The sequence below is a fragment of the Pleurodeles waltl genome, chromosome 4_2 (genome assembly GCF_031143425.1).
Source record: "Pleurodeles waltl isolate 20211129_DDA chromosome 4_2, aPleWal1.hap1.20221129, whole genome shotgun sequence".
Classification (NCBI taxonomy): domain Eukaryota; kingdom Metazoa; phylum Chordata; class Amphibia; order Caudata; family Salamandridae; genus Pleurodeles; species Pleurodeles waltl.
In genome coordinates this window covers 972,749,150-972,776,969 of record NC_090443.1, presented here as the reverse complement: position 1 = coordinate 972,776,969, position 27,820 = coordinate 972,749,150, and the positions used below count along the sequence as shown (strand labels likewise).

General features: G+C 45.3%; 1 long non-coding RNA gene across 1 annotated transcript; it reads left to right on the top strand.

The window, feature by feature from the left end:
* Positions 1 to 16,760: 16,760 nt before the first annotated feature.
* On the top strand, positions 16,761 to 19,787 carry LOC138294236 (uncharacterized). The gene is made up of 4 exons (XR_011203290.1): positions 16,761 to 16,812; positions 17,588 to 17,624; positions 18,809 to 18,859; positions 19,751 to 19,787. It is a non-coding gene; the product is annotated as an uncharacterized lncRNA (long non-coding RNA).
* Positions 19,788 to 27,820: the final 8,033 nt, after the last annotated feature.

Below are 27,820 nucleotides of genomic sequence, written 5' to 3'. Positions count from 1 at the left end.
GTGAGGCTGGGTTTCATCGTACCCCAGTGTGTGAAGCACCACAGCAAGGCTATTATTCACAGTGCCCCCATAGTGAGGCTGGGTTTCATCGTACCCCAGTGTGTGAAGCACCACAGCAAGGCTAGTAATCACAGTGCCCCCATAGTGAGGCTGGGTTTCATCGTACCCCAGTGTGTGAAGCACCACAGCAAGGCTAGTAATCACAGTGGCCCCATAGTGAGGCTGGGTTGCATCGTACCCCAGTGTGTGAAGCACCACAGCAAGGCTAGTAATCACAGTGGTCCCATAGTGAGGCTGGGTTGCATCGTACCCCAGTGTGTGAAGCACCACAGCAAGGCTAGTAATCACAGTGGCCCCATAGTGAGGCTGGGTTGCATCGTACCCCAGTGTGTGAAGCACCACAGCAAGGCTAGTAATCACAGTGGCCCCATAGTGAGGCTGGGTTTCATCATACCCCAGTGTGTAAAGCACCACAGCAAGGCTATTATTCACAGTGCCCCCATAGTGAGGCTGGGTTTCATCGTACCCCAGAGTGTGAAGCACCACAGCAAGGCTAGTTATCACAGTGGCCCCATAGTGAGGCTGGGTTTCATCATACCCCAGTGTGTGAAGCACCACAGCAAGGCTATTATTCACAGTGCCCCCATAGTGAGGCTGGGTTGCATCGTACCCCAGTGTGTGAAGCACCACAGCAAGGCTAGTAATCACAGTGCCCCCATAGTGAGGCTGGGTTGCATCGTACCCCAGTGTGTGAAGCACCACAGCAAGGCTAGTAATCACAGTGGCCCCATAGTGAGGCTGGGTTTCATCATACCCCAGTGTGTGAAGCACCACAGCAAGGCTAGTAATCACAGTGCCCCCATAGTGAGGCTGGGTTTCATCATACCCCAGTGTGTGAAGCACCACAGCAAGGCTAGTAATCACAGTGCCTCCATAGTGAGACTGGGTTTCATCATACCCCAGTGTGTGAAGCACCACAGCAAGGCTAGTAATCACAGTTCCCCCATAGTGAGGCTGGGTTTCATCTTACCCCAGTGTGTGAAGCACCACAGCAAGGCTAGTAATCACAGTGGCCCCATAGTGAGGCTGGGTTTCATCATACCCCAGTGTGTGAAGCACCACAGCAAGGCTATTATTCACAGTGCCCCCATTGTGAGGCTGGGTTTCATCTTACCCCAGTGTGTGAAGCACCACAGCAAGGCTAGTAATCACAGTGGCCCCATAGTGAGGCTGGGTTTCATCTTACCCCAGTGTGTGAAGCACCACAGCAAGGCTATTATTCACAGTGCCCCCATAGTGAGGCTGGGTTTCATCTTACCCCAGTGTGTGAAGCACCACAGCAAGGCTATTATTCACAGTGCCCCCATAGTGAGGCTGGGTTTCATCATACCCCAGTGTGTGAAGCACCACAGCAAGGCTAGTAATCACAGTGCCCCCATAGTGAGGCTGGGTTTCATCTTACCCCAGTGTGTGAAGCACCACAGCAAGGCTATTATTCACAGTGCCCCCATAGTGAGGCTGGGTTTCATCTTACCCCAGTGTGTGAAGCACCACAGCAAGGCTAGTAATCACAGTGGCCCCATAGTGAGGCTGGGTTTCATCTTACCCCAGTGTGTGAAGCACCACAGCAAGGCTATTATTCACAGTGCCCCCATAGTGAGGCTGGGTTTCATCATACCCCAGTGTGTAAAGCACCACAGCAAGGCTAGTAATCACAGTGCCCCCATAGTGAGGCTGGGTTTCATCATACCCCAGTGTGTGAAGCACCACAGCAAGGCTATTATTCACGGTGCCCCCATAGTGAGGCTGGGTTGCATCGTACCCCAATGTGTGAAGCACCACAGCAAGGCTAGTAATCACAGTGGCCCCCATAGTGAGGCTGGGTTTCATCATACCCCAGTGTGTGAAGCACTGTAGTCAGGTGACTATAGCCCAATATGTTAATCACCTCAGCTAGGCCGATATTACCACATTTTTAAAACACCACAGCAAAGCTAGTCTTCACAATGCCTCTGTATGCACAAAACTATAGGGACGCCAGTGTTTGCAGTACCCCAGTATGTAGAGCACCATTGTCAGCAGAGTATTACCCAACGTGTTAAACACCATAGTCATCCCAGTATCTCCACAACTGGTTAAGCACAGTAGAGAGGTTGGATTTGCCACACTGTATGAAGCACCAAATTAATACCCTTGATTAACGTAACACTAGCCTGTGTTCATGGTCTCGGTGTGATTGTGACTGTGCTAGAAATGTCTGGATGTGGGTGCGAGTGTGACTGCGAGGAAATGTCTGGATGTGGGTGCAAATGTGACTGCTAGGAAATGTTTGGATGTGGATGCAAGTGTGACTGCTAGGAAATGTCTGGATGTGGATGCAAGTATGACTGCTCGGGAATGTCTGGATGTGGGTGCGAGTGTGACTGCTAGGAAATGTCTGGATGTGGGTGCGAGTGTGACTGCGAGGAAATGTCTGGATGTGGGTGCGAGTGTGACTGCTAGGAAATGTCTGGATGTGGGTGCGAGTGTGACTGCGAGGAAATGTCTGGATGTGGGTGCGAGTGTGACTGCTAGGAAATGTCTGGATGTGGGTGCGAGTGTGACTGCGAGGAAATGCCTGGATATGGGTGCAAATGTGACTGCTAGGAAATGTCTGGATGTGGATGCGAGTGTGACTGCTAGGAAATGTCTGGATGTGGATGCAAGTGTGACTGCTAGGAAATATCTGGATGTGGGTGCAAGTGTGACTGCTAGGAAATGTCTGGATGTGGGTGCAGGTGTGGCTGCGAGGAAATGTCTGGATGTGGTTCTGAGTGTGACTGCGAGGAAATGTCTGGATGTGGATGCAAGTGTGACTGCTAGGAAATGTCTGGATGTGGGTGCGAGTGTGACTGCTAGGAAATGCCTGGATGTGGGTGCGAGTGTGACTGCGAGGAAACGTCTGGATGTGGGTGCGAGTGTGACTGCTAGGAAATGTTTGGATGTGGGTGCAAGTGTGACTGCTAGGAAATGCCTGGATGTGGGTGTGGGTGTGACTGTGACTGCTAGGAAATGTCTGGATGTGGGTGCAAGTGTGACTGCTAGGAAATGCCTGGATGTGGGTGTGGGTGCGAATGTGACTGCTAGGAAATGTCTGATGTGGGAGCAAGTGTGACTGCGAGGAAATGTCTGAATGTGGGTGCAAGTGTGAGAGTGACTGCTAGGAAATGCCTGGATTTAGGTGGAAGTGTGACTGCTAGGAAATGTCTGGATGTGGGTGCGAGTGTGACTGCTAGGAAATATCTGGATGTGGGTGCAAGTGTGACTGCTAGGAAATGTCTGGATGTGGATGCGAGTGTGACTGCGAGGAAATGCCTGGATGTGGGTGTGAGTGTGACTGCTAAGAAATGTCTGGATGTGGCTGTGAGTGTGACTGCAAGGAAATGCCTGGATGTGGGTGCGAGTGTGACTGCTAGGAAATGTTTGGATGTGAGTGCAAGTGTGACTGCCAGGAAATGTCTGGATGTGGGTGCGAGTGTGACTGCTAGGAAATGTCTGGATGTGGATGCAAGTGTGACTGCTAGGAAATGTCTGGATGTGGATGCAAGTGTGACTGCTAGGAAATGTCTGGATGTGGGTGCAAGTGTGACTGCTAGGAAATGTCTGGATGTGGATGCGAGTGTGACTGCGAGGAAATGTCTGGATGTGGGTGCGAGTGTGACTGCTAGGAAATGTCTGGATGTGGGTGCGAGTGTGACTGCTAGGAAATGTCTAGATGTGGATGCAAGTGTGACTGCTAGGAAATGTCTGGATGTGGGTGCGAGTGTGACTGCTAGGAAATGTCTGGATGTGGGTGCAAATGTGACTGCTAGGAAATGTTTGGATGTGGATGCAAGTGTGACTGCTAGGAAATGTCTGGATGTGGATGCAAGTGTGACTGCTAGGGAATGTCTGGATGTGGGTGCGAGTGTGACTGCTAGGAAATGTCTGGATGTGGGTGCGAGTGTGACTGCTAGGAAATGTCTGGATGTGGGTGCGAGTGTGACTGCGAGGAAGTGTCTGGATGTGGGTGCGAGTGTGACTGCTAGGAAATGTCTGGATGTGGGTGCGAGTGTGACTGCGAGGAAATGCCTGGATGTGGGTGCAAATGTGACTGCTAGGAAATGTCTGGATGTGGATGCAAGTGTGACTGCTAGGAAATGTCTGGATGTGGATGCAAGTGTGACTGCTAGGAAATGTCTGGATGTGGGTGCGAGTGTGACTGCTAGGAAATGCCTGGATGTGGGTGCGAGTGTGACTGCGAGGAAACGTCTCGATGTGGGTGCGAGTGTGCCTGCTAGGAAATGTATGGGTGTGGGTGCAAGTGTGACTGCTAGGAAATGCCTGGATGTGGGTGTGGGTGTGGGTGTGACTGTGACTGCTAGGAAATGTCTGGATGTGGGTGCAAGTGTGACTGCTAGGAAATGCCTGGATGTGGGTGTGGGTGCGAATGTGACTGCTAGGAAATGTCTGATGTGGGAGCAAGTGTGACTGCGAGGAAATGTCTGAATGTGGGTGCAAGTGTGAGTGTGACTGCTAGGAAATGCCTGGAATTAGGTGGAAGTGTGACTGCTAGGAAATGTCTGGATGTGGGTGCGAGTGTGACTGCTAGGAAATATCTGGATGTGGGTGCAAGTGTGACTGCTAGGAAATGTCTGGATGTGGGTGCGAGTGTGACTGCGAGGAAATGCCTGGATGTGGGTGTGAGTGTGACTGCAAGGAAATGCCTGGATGTGGGTGCGAGTGTGACTGCTAGGAAATGTTTGGATGTGAGTGCAAGTGTGACTGCCAGGAAATGTCTGGATGTGGGTGCGAGTGTGACTGCTAGGAAATGTCTCGATGTGGGTGCAAGTGTGGCTGCTAGGAAATGTCTGGATGTGGATGCTAGTGTGACTGCTAGGAAATGCCTGGATGTGGGTGCAAGTGTGACTGCTAGGAAATGTCTGGATGTGGGCGCAAGTGTGACTGCGAGGAAATGCCTGGATGTGGGTGCATGTGTGACTGCTAGGAAATGTCTGGATGTGGATGCAAGTGTGACTGCGAGGAAATGCCTGGATGTGGGTGCGAATGTGACTGCTTGGTAGTGTCTGGATGGGGATGCGAGTGTGACTGCAAGGAAATGCCTGGATGTGGGTGTGAATGTGACTGCTTGGTAGTGTCTGGATGGGGGTGCGAGTGTGACTGCGAGGAAATGACTGGATGTGGGTGCGAGTGTGACTGCAAGGAAATGCCTGGATGTGGGTGCGAGTGTGAGTGCTAGGAAATGTCTGGATGTGGATGCGAGTGTGACTGCTAGGAAATGTCTGGATGTGGATGCGAGTGTGACTGCTAGGAAATGCCTGGATGTGGGTGCCTGGATGGGGAGGAGAGTGTGACTGCGAGGAAATGACTGGATGTGGGTGCGATTGTGACTCTGCTAGGAAATGCATGGATGCAAGTGTATGTGTGACTGCTAGGAAATGCATGCATTCGGGTACGAGTGTGAATGCTAGGAAATGCGTGGATGCGGGTACCAATGTGACTGGTAGGAAATGCATAAATATGGGTGCAAGGGTGATTGTAGAGTGATTTATGGATATGGGTGCAAGTGTGACTGTGAGGAAATGTGTGGCTGTGGATGGAAGCGTGACTACGAGGAAATGCATGGCTGATGGTGAGAGTGTAACCCTGCAGGGAGATGCATGGATGTGGGCACGAGGATGGCTCTGCTAGGAAATGCACGGATGCAGGGGCGAGTGTGATCCTGCTAAAATTTACAGTGAGTCAATCACTTGGAGCACGAAGAGATGTTGCTGTTTAATAACCTTTTCTCATTTTATCTTGTGCTTCCGTTTCTTAGACATCAACCAGCCTGATCCATTTTTACCTTCTGTCCTGTGTCCACCCTGGATTTTTCACTGCACCCCCCTCTGTTATCGGGTTATGTCGTTCAGGCTGTGCCTAGAGGGGATTCAGTTTATAGTCCACCTGTAGCAACAAGAGTTGCTGCACTGCATGGAAGGGAGAGCACAAGACCCCCATATCTACACATATGGCGCTGCTGATGTCATCCTCTATGCTGGTGCACTTCTTTCCTGCCAAGCATTATCAGCACACCTTTGCACCACAGCCCAGAGGCGCCTACTCTAGTGTAACTTAAGTTTTGAACTATAAGGATACCCTTCCAGTACAAAATACTATAAGACATTTCCAAACGTTCCCACTTTGTACGTTTACAGCACACATGCAAAGTTAGAAACGTTTAGAGAAAAAAAACCTTTTTTCTTACTTTGTGGTTTTCCTTGACAAGCTGTACATTTTTGCTGCAAAGCCCTGTCTACAAATATTAGTAGATAGGGCTTTGCGTAAAAAAACCATCAGTGGTTGCATGGGAACATCCATGTACCTCAAATACCCCTTGAAACAAGGTAGCAAGTTTTGCATTGGAAAGTAAATCTCAAATCAACACTTTGCAACAGTTTGCCCTACTCTAGGTAACTTTGCTCCGGTGCAAAGTATTATTGATAAATGTGATCTCTAGTGAGGTTGTATGTTGACGATGGATGGTGGTCACCAGAATATAAAGTCACCAGCCCAGACTGGTGGGATGCAAGTAGGATTCTGCTATATTGTCCAGGGAACAGGGGCAGAACCAGACTCTGCATACAGCTGGGTACTGGGCGATAGAAAGTGCTTGTAGGGGACACTGAAGGAGTAGGCACTTCCATCAGTGCACAAGACTCTTTTCTTTCCTCGTTTAATTGACCATCTGCACCACAAAGTGGGAGAGCACTTTACATCTCACTAAAGTCAGAAAAAGAACCACCGGGTGCAAAATAAGGATGGAAGTGCCCGCTCCCACAGAGAGACCATAGTCATTGTGGCTGTGAATATCAAATGTATTGATTTAGGGCCTTTGCCTCCCTGTAGTCACTGAAATAGCTTTTACTGGACAGCCATTGTGTCAGGGCCCCCTTCTTAAAAATAGTTTGTGTATGTGTGTTGTAATCTGGCTATAGGACATGACCACTCTGACGTGGGCTCTCATGTAGTGCAAAGTGACGCAAAGCACTGCATCAATTTACTTACCATTCAACCAGGCCCAAGATGGTAGCGTAACTGCCACGCAAGTGCCTGGTCACTAGTTAGTGTATATATATATATATATATATATATATATATATAGATAGGCACTCAGGACAGCACCAAGGACAAACGTTACCATGCGAGAAGGATGCTACTGGTTGGTGAGCGTCAGGCATGGGCACGGCGGGCACATTTACATTTGCTTCACAATTTAAGTGGTATATTTCTTGTTAAGTTTAAGTTTCTAAAGCTCACTTTTCTCAGGGAACACAGATAGGCCACATATCAGCCCAAGCATTATATACACACAATAAAAAGTAGGTGTCCCAGTCCTAATGGCTCCACCAGCAGTACAGTATTTTTTGTCATACACAAGCAACCCTGAAGCAACGCAATGGTTTCTTTCCATTAAAGATTTTCTTATCTACTAACCAGAATATCTTTGATGTCTTTATTTTAGACGCCCCTCTTTTAACTTATAGAACGTCTGCAGTGAATGGAGGCACAACAGACAAGCAGAGACTGTCTGATGACGATCAAACAAAAAACATGCTAAGAAACCTGCCTGCTGGTCACCTTGGAGAGACAGAGGCGGATACATATTTATCATTTTTTCATGCAATGCAGCAAGACACCTTCCTATGCTAGACAACGGGCAGGAATGCACCATGTCTATCAAGATATGGTGCATTCCTGCTGTCTCCTTGCGCTGGCGCACTTTTGGCTGCCTTGCTCCACTGCAGGCAGGGTACCTGTGTTGCAGGCAGAGTTGTTTCTGTGCAGGACGAAACACCTTCCTGCACCACAACAATCCTTAGAGGCTTTTTTCTTGTTTTGATGTTTTATGTACAGTGCAGCACTTGTAGAAAGAAGAAAAAACAAGGAGAAATAACGATATTTCTTCTGGTTACGTCTCTCCTGGAAAGACGTAACATTTTTACGCATTCCCAGGTCTACAACTCATGGTAAATCTGGGAATGCGGCAAAATCCATGGGTGGAAAAATACTCATACCCCACCCATGAAATGTCTCCTTGGGCAGATTAATGCAAGGCAGTAACACGCACCGCCTTGCTTTACGCCAGCTTTACCAAGTACTGTAGGCCACAAAAGGTGGCCTTGCCTGGCTTGGCAACTCACATTGTGTTGCCCTTGCGTTACCTTGCATGGTGCAAGGGCGACGCAAAACTTTGGCAAATATGCCCCATGGGTTCTATTTCACTGCCACACACATTCATTTCCAACACTACTCTCAAATTCTGCTGGGAAAATTAGCTTTGGTGCAAAGATTTTCATAGCCGCGTGAAAAATCACCATTTGATATGTGGGCGCTCCCTTCTTCCCCAGAAATAAGGCCATGTTAGTGAGCATTTGCAAAATCAACCCTGAAAACGTCTGCCCAAGAAAAATGGAAAACAGAAAATGTTGGGTCATCCGTCTAAAAATTACCAAAACAGTGGAGAAGGCATGCATGGAAACAAGAGAAACAAGATGCAGAGAACAACCTGGCTTTGACAAGAAACAACATGAAAGATGAAATGTCTATTATTGTTAAATGGTAATATTAGACATTGACCATTAACACATCAGGCTAAATACACCAAATAACTATTTTTGAACACGTCATGTAAAAACATACAACATTGTCATGCAATACCCTCTACTTCTCACTAGATGTCAGAGCTGAACCGTTTAATGCCGTAGGGCCTGAATACTTACAAAACGTTAACTGATTGCAAAATCAGAAATCAATATTCGTCTCCAGTGCAGAAAACCAGCAACCTTTATCAAACTTTGGCAAAGCCAATAGCTCTCGCCTTTGTGATCTTTTGGGTTTGCCGATTGTTTTTAGCCTCGGTGCACTGCATCTGCGATGTGGTGGAGTGTAGCTAAAGTAAAAAAAAAAAAAGAAAAACAAAAGGCTTTGTGTGCGCCCACAAAATGCCACTGGCAGTGTAACTCTGTTTTTTAGGGTCCAGCGCAAAGCGCTCTGTCCCTGCTGTAATCTCTCTATGGGCTTGTAACCACGTCCAAAGGTTTGGTTGGTTTGTGAGATTGCCTTTTAAAATTTGCTTGCTTTTATTAGTGGAAGGCATGCATATGTCATGCCTTTTCTGGTGTTCAGCCCTTCTCGAGTGCACCGCCCAACTACTGAAAACAAATGAGGCTCTGTGTTTTCCGTATGGTTTCTGGACTACTTTTTTCTTTTTATTTCCTACCCAGCGCGATCCCGCTGGGCAGTAGTTGAGCGCTTTACATTACATTGACCCTGTTACATTGATAATACGTTTGACTGGGAGCGAACTTCTGTTTTACTTATTCTTTTCAATTTATGTGGCAAGAAATATCCAGTTTGGAATTTACAATGCAAATAGCTCTTATTTGAGCAAATGCGAGACCCATTGCATTGCAAATGATTGTTCTTTTTTGTAAGTGATCCACTTTAGACTGGTAACTAAAAAGAGGGCGGTCAGAGTGGAAGCAGCATGAGGCGGGTGGAAGTAATGCTGAAGCAACACAGGAGGGGATGTAAAATCAACAGGGGTAAGGAGGGCCTGAGAGCAGCACATTGTTTTTGCGGTTTTATATAACGCAAACTCTACCCAAAGGTATTGGAGTGCTTTACCTGAGTGCTAGGTACGTTACACAAGGACATTCATTCTGGTAGATGCAGGGAGATTAAGTGATTTGCCCAGAATCACAGGATGTTGCGCCTATGCCGAGACTCGAACCTAGTTCCCCAGCTCCAAAGCCGGAAGCAACATGTAGGGCATGGGTGGGGGAATCAACATGGAGAAGCACACAGGGGGAATCAACATGGAGAAGCACACAGCTGTGCACACGAAGGAGTAGGGTGGAGAGAATCAATCCAGCAATAGAGAGCAACGCAGAATGCAGAGGGAGAGTTGTGCATAAGGAAGACAACGTGAAAACACACACACTGTAATGGGGTGCTTCATACAAAAGAAAAAAGTAGTGTTTAAAAAGCACCCAGTGGAGGCACTGAAGGCAGCCAATCAAAAGAGATGGTAGGAGGCTGTGCTCCAAAGGAGGGGCAAATACACGATTGACAAGCTGGGGCACAAATAAGAAGCAGGCAAATGAGACTGGCATAAAAGCCAATCAATTGTAAGCAATGAATGGGCTCAAAGCCCTTGTATGTTCTTGGTGAGTCCACAATATGTCTTGCACCAGATGGTGCATGTGTTGTCTAGTAGGCACAATCTAAGAAGGAGTACATCTGTGATGTCACTGGTTATGTATTGGTGATGCCATATATGTTGTCATTAGTGATGTCAACTGTAATGTCATTTGAGACCAGTAATGTCATAGGTGATGTAATCTATGATGTCATGTATGAGATCACGTATGATTCATGCAAATGTATGATGAAAGCTAATTTCATGTTTTGTTTTAGATTTTTCAATGGAACCAGCATTTTAAATGTGTTTTTGCAAATAATTTATTTTGTTATTTCCAACTGAAAGGTAAAAGTGTTTGCACCACACAAGCCATAACTTACTTTTAACTTTGTTTTTCCAATGAATTTCATAGGTTTCTTTCTTTTCAAGCTTTTTAAAGCATTTTATTTAGGTAGGTGTGGTATAGGAAATGCAATACTGAGGGAGGGGGTTGAGTAAGTGACACAGAGGGCTGGTGGGGTGCAGAAGCAACACTGAGGACTCAGGTGGGGAAGCAGCATGACATTAAGAGAGAGAAATGTGGAGCACGTGTGGAAATAGAGAAGCACACTTGTGAGAGAAGGCAAAATGTGATGGGGTACAAGCACTTTGCGGAGAAAGCAACACAGGGGGAGAAGCACTCTAGGACAGGGGCATGGGAGAGAAGCACATGGATAAAAGAGAGCAACACAGGGTGAGGCAGAGGGGCCAACAGAAGTGCATGAGGGAGCGAGCTGGAAAACACATGTACTCTCATGGAGTGTTTAACCGAAACAAAAACAAAAAAAAGTCCTTGAAAAGAAAGCAGTTTAAGGGCCCAAGTAATTGGGCATGCTCTACAGGAGGGAAAGACACAAAAAGAGGAAGAAAAGCGCACTCAAGCTACCAAATAAAAAACAAGCAAATGAGAGTGACAATAAATTCAACCGAAGGTAAGCAATGGGCAGGCTCCAGGCCCACAGTAAACTGACAAGAGGTATTTTCTCACTGTGTGGTTTCTCAGGTCCATGTGTGATGTGCTGCTCCAGTCTTGGTTTTTTCTTTGTATTCTGTAACTTGTAGTCTTGTTTATTCCATTATAAATCAGGCCTACAAGTCTCAGAATTCAAAGAAAAAAACTAGATGGAAGCAACACATCATGCATAGACCTGGGAAACTTGGCAGCTGTGTATGATTGGCGAGATCTAAAAATGGATCACATTAATTAATAAGCTTCACTTAATAGAGGTGCCTTTGCTCTGCAGTTGTGCGCTCTGGCCTCATTAGCACATCACACTCAGGCTATACCCTCTGCTGAGTGGTCCTCATGAAGGCCAGGCATCTTTTCTCCATCTACTCCTCATTATGGAATCCCTTGGAGCCCTGTGGTCAGACCTTCCCTGGCCTGTTGCTAGGAGCAGAGCCTGCGCATGCGTGTTACACTCATCCCCGGGTGATGCGTTTCCTGTTTCTGGCTGATGTGGCCCCTGGTGTGCTCCTGGTCAGGTGCAGCCAGTGCACAGGACGGGACAAAGACAAACAACCAGTAATTAGTCACACTCATGCAGGAAGCAAACCTTGTTGCGTTGGGCTGTTACGCAGCGTTCGATCAGCAGCAGGGTTGCTAATGGTGAGTAAATGTTGAAGTCGCTGAGATCCAGTGATTTCTTTTTTTTAGGGTGGAAGTGATGTGCTCCATTTTTAGATGATCTGGGAATGTGCTGTGTTCAGGACAGGAGTAGATCAGGTTGGATCATATGGAGAGAGGCTGTTCGGCCAGGGGCTCGCCGATAGAGCCTAAGATTACATCATGAAGGTAGTTTGAGGGCTTAACCTTGGATAAAGTTAACAGTAGCTCTGACTCTGTAATTGGGAAGAAAAAGGACCACAGCTGCAGCGTCTTGCAGGGTAAGTTCTCCTCGGGTATGTTGTTGATATTGACAGGGAAAGAAATGTTTAAATCTGATTTTTTTGTCAAACAACTATGCAAAGCTATTGCAGAGGGCTTCTGATGGCTTTGGAGGGGGGTGATAGAGGGTTTGTTGACTTGTTTGCTAAATTAAGAAAAATAACAGTCACTTATAATAAAAATAAAAAAAGAAATGGCGATTCCTTGAAGGCAAACATGCAAAGAACAACTGTAGAAAGCTTTTGTAATGCAGATTGTAGGAAGATATCATTCTTCTTAGTGCAAAGAAAGTGGATAGGCTTTAAAGAACTGCAAACTTAAGACACAATTTAAACACACATAGACATCTAAAACAAGCATTGGCAAAGCCAATACAGATGATGTTGGCCAAGCACTGTCTAATATATATATTTGATGTAAAAACATACATTACACCAGCAGTGCCTCACAAGGGTGAACACTACTTATTGTGCAGGTGTGGACAATAAGTAGATTGTGGATGAGTGGAATGCTGTTCCTCAAAGTCAGGTTAGTCAATGGCTTAAGTAGGCGGAGCCTGTAAAATAGTGTGTGTGCTGTGGCGGCCGGAAGCGACATGTGAATGACACTACAGCAGTCCAATTGATGAAGACGGCTGATTGAAGGCCCCTCTCAGTATGCATGTAAGAAAATATATATATTTATTAAAGAAAAAAAAGGTCTTGGCCAACACCAGATCCAAAAGAATAAGGCATGGAAAGAAAAAAACATTTGCAGAGAAAAGTATTGCCCCATCAAACGCAGCACTGAAGGGCATTTGGTTTTAAGTGGATGTTCACGTCTTCAGGGAAAATACCATCACTCACAGGACAAGATACCCAAAAGATGAAGTGGGCTGACCATCTTCCGAATACTGATGGGTGGGAGCAAACCTTTACTGACAGTTTAACAGATCAATGAGTGAAAAGGGATGACCCAAAGCCCACCTATGTGTGTGTATATGTATGTTTTTTTATTGATGCAGTTCTTAATACATGATGTGTCAGCTAAAGCTGCCTCTAGGCTGTCCTAAAAATAAATCAGAAACCTAGATCTATCTGTAAAATCAATAGATACCTCAGAATTATTCATATATATGTATGAAACGTGAAATTCTTGAGCCAATACTGATCATAAAGTGTTCGAGTATTTAGGGAGTGGATGTACTGATTTTTATTTAAGGGTGTAGCAGATTTTTCCAGCAATTTTCCCTCACATAGCAGCATATTTATGAGTGGGTTGCACCATGCTTGCACCACACAATGTGGTACATGCATGCCACAAACCACTAAGTCATATTTGTGAAGCCACGCAAAGCCACTTTGTGTGGCTTTGAATGGCTTCAAAAATATTGAGTAAGGCAAAGCAGCTGCGTTGTCTGACTCTGCCCTGGGAGGGGTTCCATGAGGGCTGAGGTGGATGTTCCCACGCAACTCCCATGGACTTTGATGCTTTCCCAAATTTACAATGGCTTGTAAACCTAGGAATGTGCCAAAATCTTACGCTTACCCAGGAGAGGGCATAACGGGGAGAAATATAGTTATCTCTCCTTATTGCTTCCTCTTTCTATGTGTGCTGCACTCTGCAGCGCACACAGAAGGAGGAAGATGCTTCTCAGGATTGTTTTTGTGCAGGAGGGTTCCCTTTCCTGCACGAAAACAATCTTGCATGCAATGCAGGCAGCCTTGCACCATGGTGCAAGGGTGCCTGTGTTGGCACTAGGCTGCCCAAAGGGCGCCAGTGCAAGGGGAAAAGACAGAAATGCGGTCAAATTGGATAAATAAGGTGCACTCCTACCCTTTCCCTGTGACGCAATGAAGCGCAGCAAGGTGACTTGCTACGCTGCCCTGCACCACAAAGCCCATAAATATGGGCCATAGTTTCAAAATACATGCAGATTTACTAAGGGCCTGCATCGTCCTTGTGTCACACTAGCCAATGCAAGCCCTGAACTGGGATTTCCCAAGCCACCCTGCATGGCTCTGCATAGTTTAGTAAATCCAAATTATGAATTTTGTTGCCTTGCATTACCCTCGGGCAGGAAGGGTGGAGTGTGGGTGTTACCACGCATCCACCCATAGTTTTTGACACAATCACAGATTTACAAATGTCTGTAAACCTGGCATTGCACCAAAATGGAGCGCCTACCTGACTTCAGTACATCAAGGAGAAATATCCTTATTTCTACGTTACTTCCTCTCCCGCAGCACTCATACAAAAAGGAAAATGCCTTTCAGGATTGTTTTGTGCAGGAAGGTGTCTCCCAGCGTGGCATTTGTTTGACATACGGGTAAACCTCCCCTGCAGTATTTTGTTAAATTGTCCTCCTATTTCTGTTTTTTAGACAACAAATCGCTCAGGCACTGCCCCTGCCAACCTCATAACTGAGAGGGGACTATGGTATGTTTGACTCTCTGAGCTAATATCATATGTGGCCGTTCCTGACTCCAGGAGATACTCTTATTAGATGTAGTAACTCACGGTGTGCCTGTGTGTTTGTTACTCCCGGCACTAGCTTCCAAGTGGTTTTGGTCAACGCTGATTGAAGATACTAAAAATTAAGCTGGGCCTGATAACCATTTTGTTCCTGGTGACTCCATGGTAACCATTTGGAGATATCTAGGAGCAACAGTCTACCAATCATTGACTTAGAATGACCATAGCAACACTATGAAATCTAGGGTCTGAACTATGTTGGGCGGTATTTACATTTTAATGTAGTATATTGAAGATTCTCTAGTTAAACATTTCTTGGAGAGTGTGAAAGTTTTAGACGTGGCAGTTACCTTATGCCAATTGCTATGTTTTGTAAAAAGTGTCTTCCAGCCATCTTGGTGTTATAAAGGTGATTTACTCTTTTATAATTTTACATGGTGAGTACACTCGCACTAATTGTGCAGTGTAAGGTTTTAACTACTTTGTAACTTAACTTTTTTCTAGGACTGATTTTAAATCCAGGGTGGCACTCAGTAAAAACCTAATGTAAGAGGCAAATATTCCACCAAAACTAATGTAGTGGACCTGATTCAGAAAGATATACTTTTGTAGGACTCATGATTTACTCCTGAATTCCAGGAGTAAGTACTAATTAGCATGCATCCTGGAATTCACAAATGGATTTATCTACTTTGTTACTCCTTGAGATTAGCAAGGATGAGGGGTGAACTATATCCATGGGTTGCAACAGATATGTTCTTGCAAACCATTGATTCAATACCAACACTAGAAAGGTGGTGGCAGCCGTTCAAAAAGTGGATGCAGTCTCTGAGAGTCATCTTCTACTTTCCAAATGGGGACTGTGTTCATTGGAAGCCGCACACATACTGACCATGTCAAATTAGATCATAACAATTTTTGTTTTGATTGCATTGCAGCCTATGGGCCACTTGTATCAAGCTTTTTTCCAGTTGTGACTGGGCCAGTTTGCAGAATCAGCCCATTTGTGACCGCAGAAAAGCATTTTGACATGTATCAAACCCAACCTGCGATTCGGGAGCATGTTACCAAATCGCAATTTTTGTTTGCAAACAAATACCGATTCGGTATGTGAAAGGGGCGAACCTTCCAAACACCGAATCGGAATGGCATATATTAGTGTTTTGCGACCGAAATCTGATTGCAAAACATTAATCATTTACAGACTACCAAAGTGTTGTGGTAATACATTCGCAAATGGTAAGGGATCCCCTCGGGACTCCTTTCCTTGCCACTGTTTCTTCTTAAACAAACAAAAGAAAAAAAATAAACTTTTCTTTTTACATGCATCCCGTTATCATTTTAAACAAGCATTTGTAATACAACGGTTCTCGCGTTAGCTCATGTTAGAGCTGATAGCGTTGTAAACTCCTAACCTGACTTTTCACCTATCGGGCAAAAGTGCATTTATGTACGTAACCTGAAAAAGTGCAATTAACTATGTAAAGCGCTCTACTTCTGCCAAGCGAAATCACGCTAGTAAATTAGAGAAAAAGTAGTCCACGAGCCGGACAGAAAACAGCGAGACTTGCATGTTTTCTGTACTTGGTCGATGCGCTCGAGGAGGGCTAGCCACCATAAAAGGCATGACGTATGCATGCCTTCGACTAATGAAAGCAAGCAGATTTTATTAGGCAAGCCCACGAAAAACACAGACGTGACGTCGACAGGGCTCCGAGCCCTTTTCTAGACCCTAAAGCGTCTCGCTGCGATACGCATGCGCGAGCGCATGCAACGCAGGCTCGACCGTAAAAAGGGCTACTTTATTTAAAAAAAATCACAGATATGGTCATTTGCTGACCTCAGCAGGCCACCATTCCTGTGAGGGCAGCGGTCCCTAGTGGATCACAAATTGAGACCTACCTCATTAATATTCATGAAGTAGGTTGATTTCCAACCCACTAGGAATCGCTAAATGAAACTCTTCTGAGTTTCATACATAAGGAATAGCGATTTCCTAATAGCGTGTCACTTGGCAGATATATAAATATTTCAGACTTAAAAGAGTTGATACCAGTGATCTGATTTTTATAAAGTTGTTCAAATTATGTAATTCCCAAAAGTTTGTCAAGATGTAGCGGGAAGTTTGGATTGATGTCTTTCTCCTTTCTTCCAGGTTGGTCGTAAGGTACTCCCACCGGTAACCTCGAAGAAAACCAAATCACAGGTACGTTTATGTTCTTTGTGCTATCCTCTTTTTATTGACTCTGTCTAGCACAGGACTGTTCTTCATTTCTTCTGTCTTTGACCCTGCATTCATCTTGGATACTCTTTTCTCTCTGCTTTACTTTATCTATTGCCATAAGAATGGAATTAGCCACTTAGATCTCAGTTTACAGAAAAAGTTAATAAAATAAATATTTAGGGCTGTTTAGCTGCCCAAAACAATCTAAAGAAATCATACAACATTTTGGGATTTATAACAACAAACACTAAAAACGCTTCTCTCGCGTGAGTGCCCATTCGTCCCCTTCCTAAATTTTATTCTCTCCCACACCTGTGAGAGCCAGCGCCCCCTGGAGAGTGGCGGGAGAATCGTCCAGCTGGCAGGTCTTTCTGCTCCCCTCGGTTTCACAGCCGTCCCCTTCCATATGGTATGTCAGGATCCCTCAGCGAGCTCTTGTGGCTCCTCTCTGCAGCGTCGTGGGTACTCATGTCGGGACTTAGGGCCATATGTACAAACACATTTTCCCATTGACACAGAATGGGAAAAACCCTTTGCTACATCTGGCCCTTACCCTCTCAGCGGTTTCGGTGTCTTCTCTGTGGGTGCGCCTGTTTCTGCCAGCACCCTGCTCCATTCTCTCCTGGGGCGCTAGTCCACCCTCACTTTCACTGGCCTCAGCTTTTAACTGCACCTGCAGTATAAGTCCTTCTTGTCTTTCTTTGACTTGTAATATCACGTCCTGGAAAAATAAAAGTGTTGTCTCTTTCTTTTGTAGGCATTATGTTTGGAGCGGCCCAGAAAGTGAATATCAGGTAAGTGCTCACCAATCTTACACTCTTATTTCTGACATATCTGCCTCCCTGGATTTTCCCGATCAGGGAAAAGAGGAAAACGTGAGTGGAAATCAGCATTACCTTTTCGATGTCTTATCTCAAAGTGGAAGGGCTGAAGGGAATGGAACCATCTCAGAGCTTGAGGATTATTGCCCTCTAAGTACTTCCTTCTAAGCAGTACCTGATTTTCTCGATTGCCCAGTTAATAGTGAGACATTCTTGCTCAATAACAGGATAAGCATGCTGCTGGGAAACAGTTTTCAGCTGATAAATAAAACTGGGCACACATCTCCCTTGTCATTCGTTTGGGAAAGAACAGCACCAAGGTCAACTTCGGAGGCATCTATTTGAAGGATGGAAGGTTTCTCAAAGGTAGGGGAGAACAGTATCAGATTAGTGGTACTCACCTGTTTTAACTGGGAGAAGCCATCTAGGACTTTAGGAGATATTGACTAAACTCGCGATTATTGGTTTTTTTTTTCTTAAGAATATCGGTCAAGGGACCTGCTATTTTGGAATAATGAGGAATGAATCAGTGATAGTATCCCAGGAGCCCTAAAAAGGCTCTCACTTTTCTCTTGTTTTTGGGAAAGGGGGTTGCAGTGATAGCTTTGACCTTCTCTATTTTAAGTTCAATTAACTCATTTCCTAATGCATATCCTAAATATTTGACCTTACTGAAGGCAACTCTAATTTTTTTAAAGCATTAATATGTAGGTTTGCCTTGGCTAAGTTACCTAAAACAGCTTGTAGGTGAAACAGGTGTTCTTCCCAGGTTTTGCTGAATATGACAGTATCGTCTAAGTAAGCTGAAGAGTAAGCTTGATGACTCTTCAGAAGGAGGTTCATTAATCTCTGGAAGGTTGTGGGAGCCCTGTGCAACCCGAAAGGGAAAATGGTGAACTGATATAGTCCATTGGGAGTGGAAAATGCTACTTTCTTTTTATCTTCTGGGTTAGGTGTACCTGCCAATATCCCTTCACACGGTCAATGGTAGTTCTAAACCTGGCTTCCCTTAACTCCAATTAACTCATCAATACCAGACTTAATAGAGTTGATACCAGTGACCTGATTTTTATTGAGTTGTTCAAATGATTTAATTCCCAAAAGTTTGTCAAGATGTAGCGGGAAGTTTGGATTGATGTCTTTCTCCTTTCTTCCAGGTTCATCCCAAGGCACTCCCACCGGCAGCCCTGAAGAAAAGTAAAGCGCAGGTAAGTTTTATGTTCTTTGTGCTATCCTCTTTTTATTTACTCTGTCTAGCACAGAACTATTCTTCCTTGCTTTTGTCTTCGACCCCTCATTCGTCTTGGATACTCTGTTCCCTCTATTTTAGGGTTTTCTACATCTATTGCCATAGGACAGAATTAGCCACTTAGAGAGATCTCAGTTTAGAGAAAAAGTAAACAAAATAAATATTTAGTGCTGTTTAGCTGCCCAAAACAATCCAAATAAATCATACAACATTCAGGTATTTATAATAATGAACACTAAGGCCCATATTTATACTTTTTTAGTGGCGCATTTGCGTCATTTTTTGACGCAAAAGCAGCGCAAACTCCCAAAATACAATTGTATTTTGTAAGTTTGCGCCAAAAAGCGACGCACATGCGGCACTAAAAAAGTATAAATATGGGCCTAAAAACGCTTCGCTCACATGAGTGCCCGTTCATCCCCAACTGGCTTGTCGTTACTTCCCTACCCTTCCCCTTCTAAACTTGCATATGCTCCCACACCTGTGAGGGCCACGCTCCTCCTGGAGGATAGTGGGGTGAATCATTCAGCCAGCATGTCTTTCTGCTCCCCTCTGGTTCTATGCCCATCTCCTTCTGTCCGGTATACCAGGATCTCTTGGCAAGTTCTTGTGGTTCCTCTCTGCAGCGACGTGGGTCCTCGATGTCGGGGCTTTCCCCCTTGACAGTTTTGGCATCTTCTCTGTGGGTGGGTCTGTTTTTGCCAGTTCCCTGTTCTGTTCTCTCCTAGGGCACTAGTCAGCTTTCGCTTTTGCTGGCCTCAGCTTTTAACAGCATCTGTCTCTTCTCTTCCTTTGACTTGTGGTATCATGTCCTGATAAAATACCAGTGGTTTGTCCCTTTCCATTGTAGGCACTACGTTTGGAGCAGCCCAGCAGTAGATATCAGGTAAGTCTTTCCCAGTGTCGCCCTCTTCTTTCTGACACAGCAATTGCATTTAGGTAATCACTATTCCTAATATTGCTACATATGGCCCTTTGTCTCTATAGCGGATCATGCTATTCTGCTGTTTCTCGCTGGCCTCCATTACTGCATCCACAGTCATTTCATGGAATTCACAGAGGCAATCCTTCCTCATCAATATGCTTGAGGCAGGATTCCTGCCAATGTTACTCCATGGCCATTTTGCACTCAGTGACGAAAAGCAAAATGATGCCTCCCCACTATATGTGATGAGGGGCCCCGGCGTCTCCCAGATCGCACAGATATTCATTGGTCTTGGGCTGAATGGGAGGCCCCCTGAAAGAGTTGGGCTCCCCTATGCCGCAGGGGCCTGCTCAGGAAAACAGAGTGGCTTTCCCAAGCGTTTAACTGTTCCTTACACCATGCCATTGCGTGCGTCCTGCAAAGCAAGCAATAACATGGCTTAAGGGCTGAGTCGCCCCCTCCAAAAGAAGGAAGCTTGGGGGACCCCTGCCCAGCAGGGGCCTACGTTACACCCCTGTTTGCACTGCAATGAATTAGTAAATTCTTTGCAGCACAAACAAGATTGAGTCACAACAAAGTGCTGTGCAAAAACTGACATCTTTGTGACCCAATCATTGGTACGCAATGCATTGTAACACACTACAAAGCAACATTGGAAAGCCACAATGTATGTGTCTCCGCATAATGTATGTGGCCACCGCACTGTAATGCACAATACTTACAATAATTACAAAGAAGTTTGTAGTGTCTTGCGTGTTTTATGACGCAACCCTTTTGGCACCAAACAGACTCCAGCCGCTGTGAAGCAGTTGAAGATAGCGAAAGCATTGTAAAGATAGCGAAACCTTTGTAAAGAATCTGTACATGCATGGCCGAGAACCTGCTGGTCAGGCCATGTACTGCGCTGCCATGCAAGATAAAACTGTAAGGCCGCGCTCTGGCGCGGCGTCTCTTTCTGTCCTCGCGGGTGGAACGCGCTACCGATGTTCGGAGCGCCGTTCCCCGCTTTTTTTGACTATTCTTTCTGGGAAGCATATATTTCGCTTCCGGACGCGCTACACTTACTTGTAGCCTTTTTTCTTCTTTTGTATTTGGTGGTGGGTTTTTGTTGGTCCTTTTGCCTGTCTCTATCCATGTTGTGTCCATCTTGTCTTCTTCGTGTTTTTGTCCCAGCATGCTCTGTTTTTCTTTTATACTACTTCCTTTTTCCTATACTGGTCTATGGGCTTTTCCCAATCCAAGATGGTGTTACTTCTCTTTCCTGTGATGTCACTTCCTTTTTCTCAGTATATAAATCAGTCAGTCTTGTTCCTCCTTGTGTTGCAAACACTTCCTTCTGGTTGTGCTGTTCGCTCCTGTTCTTTGTTCCTGCTTTTTTGCCTTGGGAGATTTTTGCCTGTTCTTTGTTCCTGCTTTTGCCTTGGGAGATTTTTGCCTGTTCTTTGTTCCTGCTTTTGCCTTGGGAGATTTTTACCTGTTCCTTTTTTCCTGCCTTTTACCCTGGATATTGCCTATTTTTGTTTCCTGTTGTCAAGTCCTGTTTTTTCTTGTTTTCCTTCAGGAGTTCCTGTTAGAGGTTTTTTTCCCTAGTGTTGGGGTTTTTTCCCTCTGGGACTCCTTCTGGAGGGTACGGTCTGCTTTGGCGTAGCCTGTCAAGCGGCACCGTGGCTACTAGAAGGGGTCGCCCTTATCTGGGAGTATCTAGGACCTGTAGAAGACTTGGTGTATTCGCCAATCCGAAATCCAGAGGTGAGAAGTCCAGCGCAGTACGTGACAGATTGCAACGCCAAAAGATTCTGCGTTGCGAAAGCGCCATGGAAGATCCACAGAGAGAGGCGTCAGAAAATGCTCAAGACATGTTACAGACTGTCCAACAACAAGCCCAAGAGTTACAACAGTTACCGGCAGAGAACACTGCGCTACGACAGGTCTTGTCTTCCTGATCAATGGACATACCACTGGTATCTGCCACTACTCCTCGATATTCCGGAGATCCTTTAAAGATGAAGGAATTTTTGGATGCCCTGACGGTTTTCTTTGCCTTTCGTCCACTCCAGTTTTCTTCGGATAGGGCTAAGGTGGGCTATCTGATCAGCGCCTTGTCTGGTCCAGCGCTTGCTTGGGCGACTCCTCTGGTTTCTGCAGATGACCCAGTCCTGGCTAACTATTCCGCTTTCCTGACTGTTTTCGAACAAATGTTTGAGAGACCTGGGGTAGAAGCAGCAGCTGAAGAAGCCTTATGTGACATTCAGCAGGGTAATCAGGATGTACTGCAGTATATAACCCGCTTCAAACAGCTGGCAGCTGAAACCTCCTGGGTAGAACGCACCTTCGTAACCCTTTTCCGCCGAGGCCTGCGTGAAGAAATTAAAGATGAGCTTGTACACTCTTCTCCAGCTTGTTCTTTGAAAGAATTAATGGATCAATCTATGAACATCGAGTATAGACTTCGAGAGATGGAAAGACGTAGAACTAGAGCTCCATACCAGTCCGGTACCTTCCGTGCTAGCAATCGGCGAACGGAAGATAATCCATCTGAAGCCTCTCCACCTCCCCATGAAGAGCCCATGCAGATAGATCTGCTTCGTGGGCCATTGACGGAGTCAGAAAGGGAGGAACGACGACGAAGGGGACTTTGCCTATACTGTGGGAAGGCTGGCCACCTGATCCGTAGTTGTCCGGTACGTCCCTCAAGGCCTGCGGGAAACGCCAGCTCCCGTCCCCTGTAAGGAGGAAGGAGACGGGAGGAGCTGAAGCACCATCAATATGTTCCTCCAAAGAAAGCATGTCCACCCTGTTTATCCTCTCGTCAAGTTACAAAGTTCACAAGATCAAGAAGAACATCTTCTGGCTCTCCTTGACTGTGGAGCCAGTGGACTCTATCTGGATGAGACCTGGGCTACGAGTAAAGGAATTCCCCGCATTCCTAAAGAAACTCCTGAGCAGGTTCACACGGTGGATGGCTCTCCATTAACCTCAGGACCTGTGGTGCCCTCAACTCCTACTCTTTGTTTGACATTTGGGGGGCATCAAGAACACGTTGCCTTTGATCTCATAGCCTCACCAAATCACATCATGATTTTGGGAATTCCCTGGTTAGCCCGACACAACCCCTATATCAATTGGGAAACACGAACTATATCCCTAACGTCTTCATTTTGTCAACAGAATTGTTATTCCACTACTTCTTATTGGACTCCAAAAAGGTCCTGTCAATCAACTAAGGATAACACTAACTCTATCAATATTATCCAGGGGGTTCCAGATTGTTATCAGGAATATATCAGGATTTTTCAGAAACCTAGTAATCCTATTTTGCCACCTCATCGCAGTTATGACTGTGCTATTCCTTTGATTCCTGATGAAGTCGCCCCCTTCGGTCGAATGTATTCTCTGACAGACCAAGAAAAGAAGGTGCTAAGGGAATATTTAGACGACAACTTACACAACGGTTTGATTGCTCCTTCCACATCCCCCGCTGGGGCTCCTCTCTTCTTCGTCCCAAAGAAGACTAAGGATCTGCGTCCTTGTGTGGACTTTCATGAACTCAACAGAATAACGATTAAGGATCGATATCCACTGCCTTTAATCAGAGATATATTGGATGCCATTCAAGGAGCCAAGATATTTACTAAATTAGACTTACGGGGTTCCTATCATCTACTTCGGATCAAGGAAGGAGATGAATGGAAGACTGCTTTCCGTACCCCTTTTGGGCACTATGAGTATTGTGTTATGCCCTTTGGACTGACCAATGCCCCTTTTGTTTTTCAACGATTTATGGATTCAGTGTTCTCTGATGTACTCAATCAATATGTAGTCATTTATTTGGATGATATCTTGATATATTCCCATGATCCTGAGCACCATGTAGATCATGTCCTGCAAGTCCTGGAAAGACTCAAGAAGAACCAATTGTTTTGTAAACCTGAGAAGTGTGAGTTCCATAAATCTGAAGTAAGGTAACTCAGGTTTTGTATTAATCAACACGGAATATCCATGGATCCTGACAAGGTCAGTGCCATATTAGATTGGCCTTCTCCAACGTCCATTAAAGAAACGCAATGTTTTCTTGGTTTATCAAACTTTTATCATCAGTTTATTCATAACTTTGCCCACCTACAAAGTTTCATAACACAAACAATTAAGAAAGAGAACCTGAAGAAGGGTTTCATTTGGACCAAGGAGGCTGAACGCGCGTTTCAATAATTAAAGACATCCTTTACCCAAGCACCCGTGTTGCGTCATCCTGACAATACCAAGACATTTATCGTCGTGACTGATGCCTCAGACAGAGCTATTGGAGCAGTTCTGCTGCAGAAGCAAGACAATATTGGATTGGAACATCCTATCTTTTATCTGTCTCATATTCTATCAGAGGCTGAATGAAATTATTCTGTACTGGAAGGTGAACTACTCGCTCTCAAAGTAGCTTGTAAGGAATGGAGGCATTTCCTGATGGGTTCCAGAGAGCCTTTTGAAGCTAGGACTGATCACCGTAATCTCCAGTGTCTTCGGAGCTTTCAGTGTCGCAACAGTCGTCAGGCTCGATGGGCTTTCTTCTTTAGCCAGTACGATTTTGTGATCACGTACATACCTGGTTCCCAGAATTTAGTGGCAGATGCCTTATCCCGCAGATATCCTGACATAGCCCAGAACTCCTCTCCACATCTTATTGAGGCTAGCAGGATCATCGGAGCTACTCAATCTTTTCAAGAACGCATTCAATCTGAGTACCAGTTTCTGTCTGCTTCAGAATGGGATAAAGTGACTCCTTTTTTGCAGAAGAAGGACAACTACTTCTATCATCAACATGCTCTTTTCCTACCTACCAAGAAAGTGCAGACAGAAGCCCTGAAAATGTGCCATGATTCTCCTATAGCCGGTCATCGAGGTATCAGGAAGACCCAGGAGCTGCTTCAGCGATCTTTTTGGTGGCCTTCGCTAAAGACAGACACTGAAACCTATGTGTCAGCATGCCCAGTCTGTGCCCAGACTAAGACACCCCGAACTAAGGTGGCAGGTTTATTAAGACCTTTACCGGTTCCTTCCGCTCCTTGGTGTACTCTATCCACGGATTTCATATGCTCTCTACCTACCTCCTCTGGTAACCAAGTAATCATGGTGACCGTAGATTCATTCACCAAGATGGCGCATTTTTCAGCCTTGAAGAAACTACCAACTGCCCCAGAAATTAGTCGCATTTTTTTACGGGATATTTTTCGCCTCCATGGTCTTCCTCAAGAGGTCATTTTGGACATAGGGCCTCAATATGTATCACGTTTCTGTAGAGCCTTTTGTGCCTTCTTTAACATTGAGATTTCTTTATCCTCGGGTTTCCATCCACAAACGAATGGGCAAACTGAACGAGTGAATCAAGAACTTCAGCAGTATCTGAGATGTTACTGTAATGCCACACAAAGCAATTGGTCGGAATATCTTGCTCTTGCCGAGTTCTCCTATAACTACACAATACATAGTGCGACCAAGACCACACCCTTTTATTGTACTTATGGATTTCATCCGAGGACTTTCACTACTGTTTCTCGAACATCCTCTTCTGTGCCTGCAGTCACTTCTTTTTCACGACAGATCCGTCGAATCCAGGGCCTACTTCACACAACTCTCCTAGCTTCGAAAACAAGCTATGAAGCAAAAGGCGGATCGTTATCGGCAAGCCGCACCTTTGTATCAAGTGGGCCACAAGGTATGGCTTTCTTCCAGATTTCTACCATCCCGGTTTTCCACCAATAAGTTCAAACCACGTTTTTATGGACCCTTTCAAATTTCGCACATCCTGAATCCTGTAGTTGTGCGTCTTCGCTTACCTCATACCTGGAGGGTTCATCCTGTTTTCCATGTGTCCCAGTTAAAACCCTTTGTTCCTGATCCTTACCATCGTCAGTTCCAACGTCCACCTCCTCTTTCTGTCAACGGACAGCCTGAGTATGAAGTCCAGGAGATCTGTGATTCTAGAATTTTTCGACGCAAGCTACAGTTTTTGGTCCATTGGAAAGATTACCCCCTCAGTGACTGTTCTTGGGAGGATGCTTCCTCCGTCCATGCTCCCCGTTTGGTTCGCCTGTTTTTTGACAATCATCCTGAAAAACCTGGTGCCTCGGGGAGGGGACCTACTGTAACGCCGCGCTCTGACGCGGCGTCTCTTTCTGTCCTCGCGGGTGGAACACGCTACCGATATTCGGAGCGCCGTTCCCTGCGTTTTTTTACTATGCTTTCTGGGAAGCATATATTTCACTTCCGGACGCGCTACACTTACTTGTAGCCTTTTTTCTTCTTTTGTAGTTGATGGTGGGTTTTTGTTGGTCCTTTTGCCTGTCTCTATCCATGTTGTGTCCATCTTGTCTTCTTCGTGTTTTTGTCCCAGCATGCTCTGTTTTTCTTTTATACTACTTCCTTTTTCCTATACTGGTCTATGGGCTTTTCCCAATCCAAGATGGTGTTACTTCCCTTTCCTGTGATGTCACTTCCCTTTTCTCAGTATATAAGTCAGTCAGTCTTGTTCCTCCTTGCGTTGCAAACACTTCCTTCTGGTTGTGCTGTTCGCTCCTGTTCTTTGTTCCTGCTTTTTTGCCTTGGGAGATTTTTGCCTGTTCTTTGTTCCTGCTTTTGCCTTGGGAGATTTTTGCCTGTTCTTTGTTCCTGGTTTTGCCTTGGGAGATTTTTACCTGTTCCTTTTTTCCTGCCTTTTACCCTGGATATTGCCTATTTTTGTTTCCTGTTGTCAAGTCCTGTTTTTTCTTTTTTTCCTTCAGGAGTTCCTGTTAGAGGTTTTTTTCCCCAGTGTTGGGGTTTTTTGCCTCTGGGACTCCTTCTGGAGAGTACGGTCTGCTTTGGCGTAGCCTGTCAAGCGGCACCGTGGCTACTAGAAGGGGTCGCCCTTATCTGGGAGTATCTAGGACCTGTTGAAGACTTGGTGTATTCGCCAATCCGAAATCCAGAGGTGAGAAGTCCAGCGCAGTACGTGACAAAAACTGTACATTATATGGAGTGTTAATGCTGAAGGAGGAAGTGGCAGAATGGGGTTCAGAATAACTTCCAAGGTCCTCAAAGAATAAAGATCCAGAAGTGACCATCGATGAATTTGTGGAAAGAGTTGATACACTTATCACACACTGAAAGTTCGATTAATTTAATGAAGAAGAAGCTATGCGTATAAGCGTTATTGATGGATGCTTGTCAGATTCATTAGGACTACGATGCTGAGAGAAACTCTCAGTCTGGAGAGAGTGTTAGTGGCTGCTAGAGCTGAAGAACGTGCTGAAAGAAGCTGCTGACATGGAGGTCGGAGGTGCCCAGAGTGAAACAGTCATGAGTGTGAAAAGTAAGCCAAAGCAAAAGACTGAAGGACACAAGTTGATTTCTACACATAAAAAGAAGTTATGTTTTAGACGTGGATTTTCATTTCTGCATAAAAGTAAATGTCCGGCCATTGAACATATATGTAAATGGTGTTGGAAAAAGAACCATTTTGTGACGATTTGTAAAGCAAAGGAAAAATTACGTGTGCAAAGACAAAATGGCTGTCGGAACATTCCAGAAGCAACGCTCAACGCACCACACAAGAACAAGCAGCGACATCAGTTGAGGCAAATTGCCACTGAACAAAGTCGATTGTCATCTAAATCATCGTCAAGCCATTGCTCTGCCTCAATATCAAGTGAAAATGAGTAAGATAGTTGCACCATGTAGATGTTTACCTCAGAGAAATGTGAGCATGTTGGACTGGCCGCATGTGAAAAAAAAGTCAGTCAAAGAAAAGCCAACATGACAAAGCATGGAAATCATACAAACATTGTCCAAAGATTACATTGACAAAAAATGGTTGTTTAATACCTTTCATTATGGACAGTGGAGCATCAATAAACATAATGCTTGAAGAGAAATACAATGAACTATCTTCATTACCACCGAAAACCAAAGTGTATACATGGGCTGCATCAACGCCCATAAAAAGTCAAGGTTCATTTGTAGCGA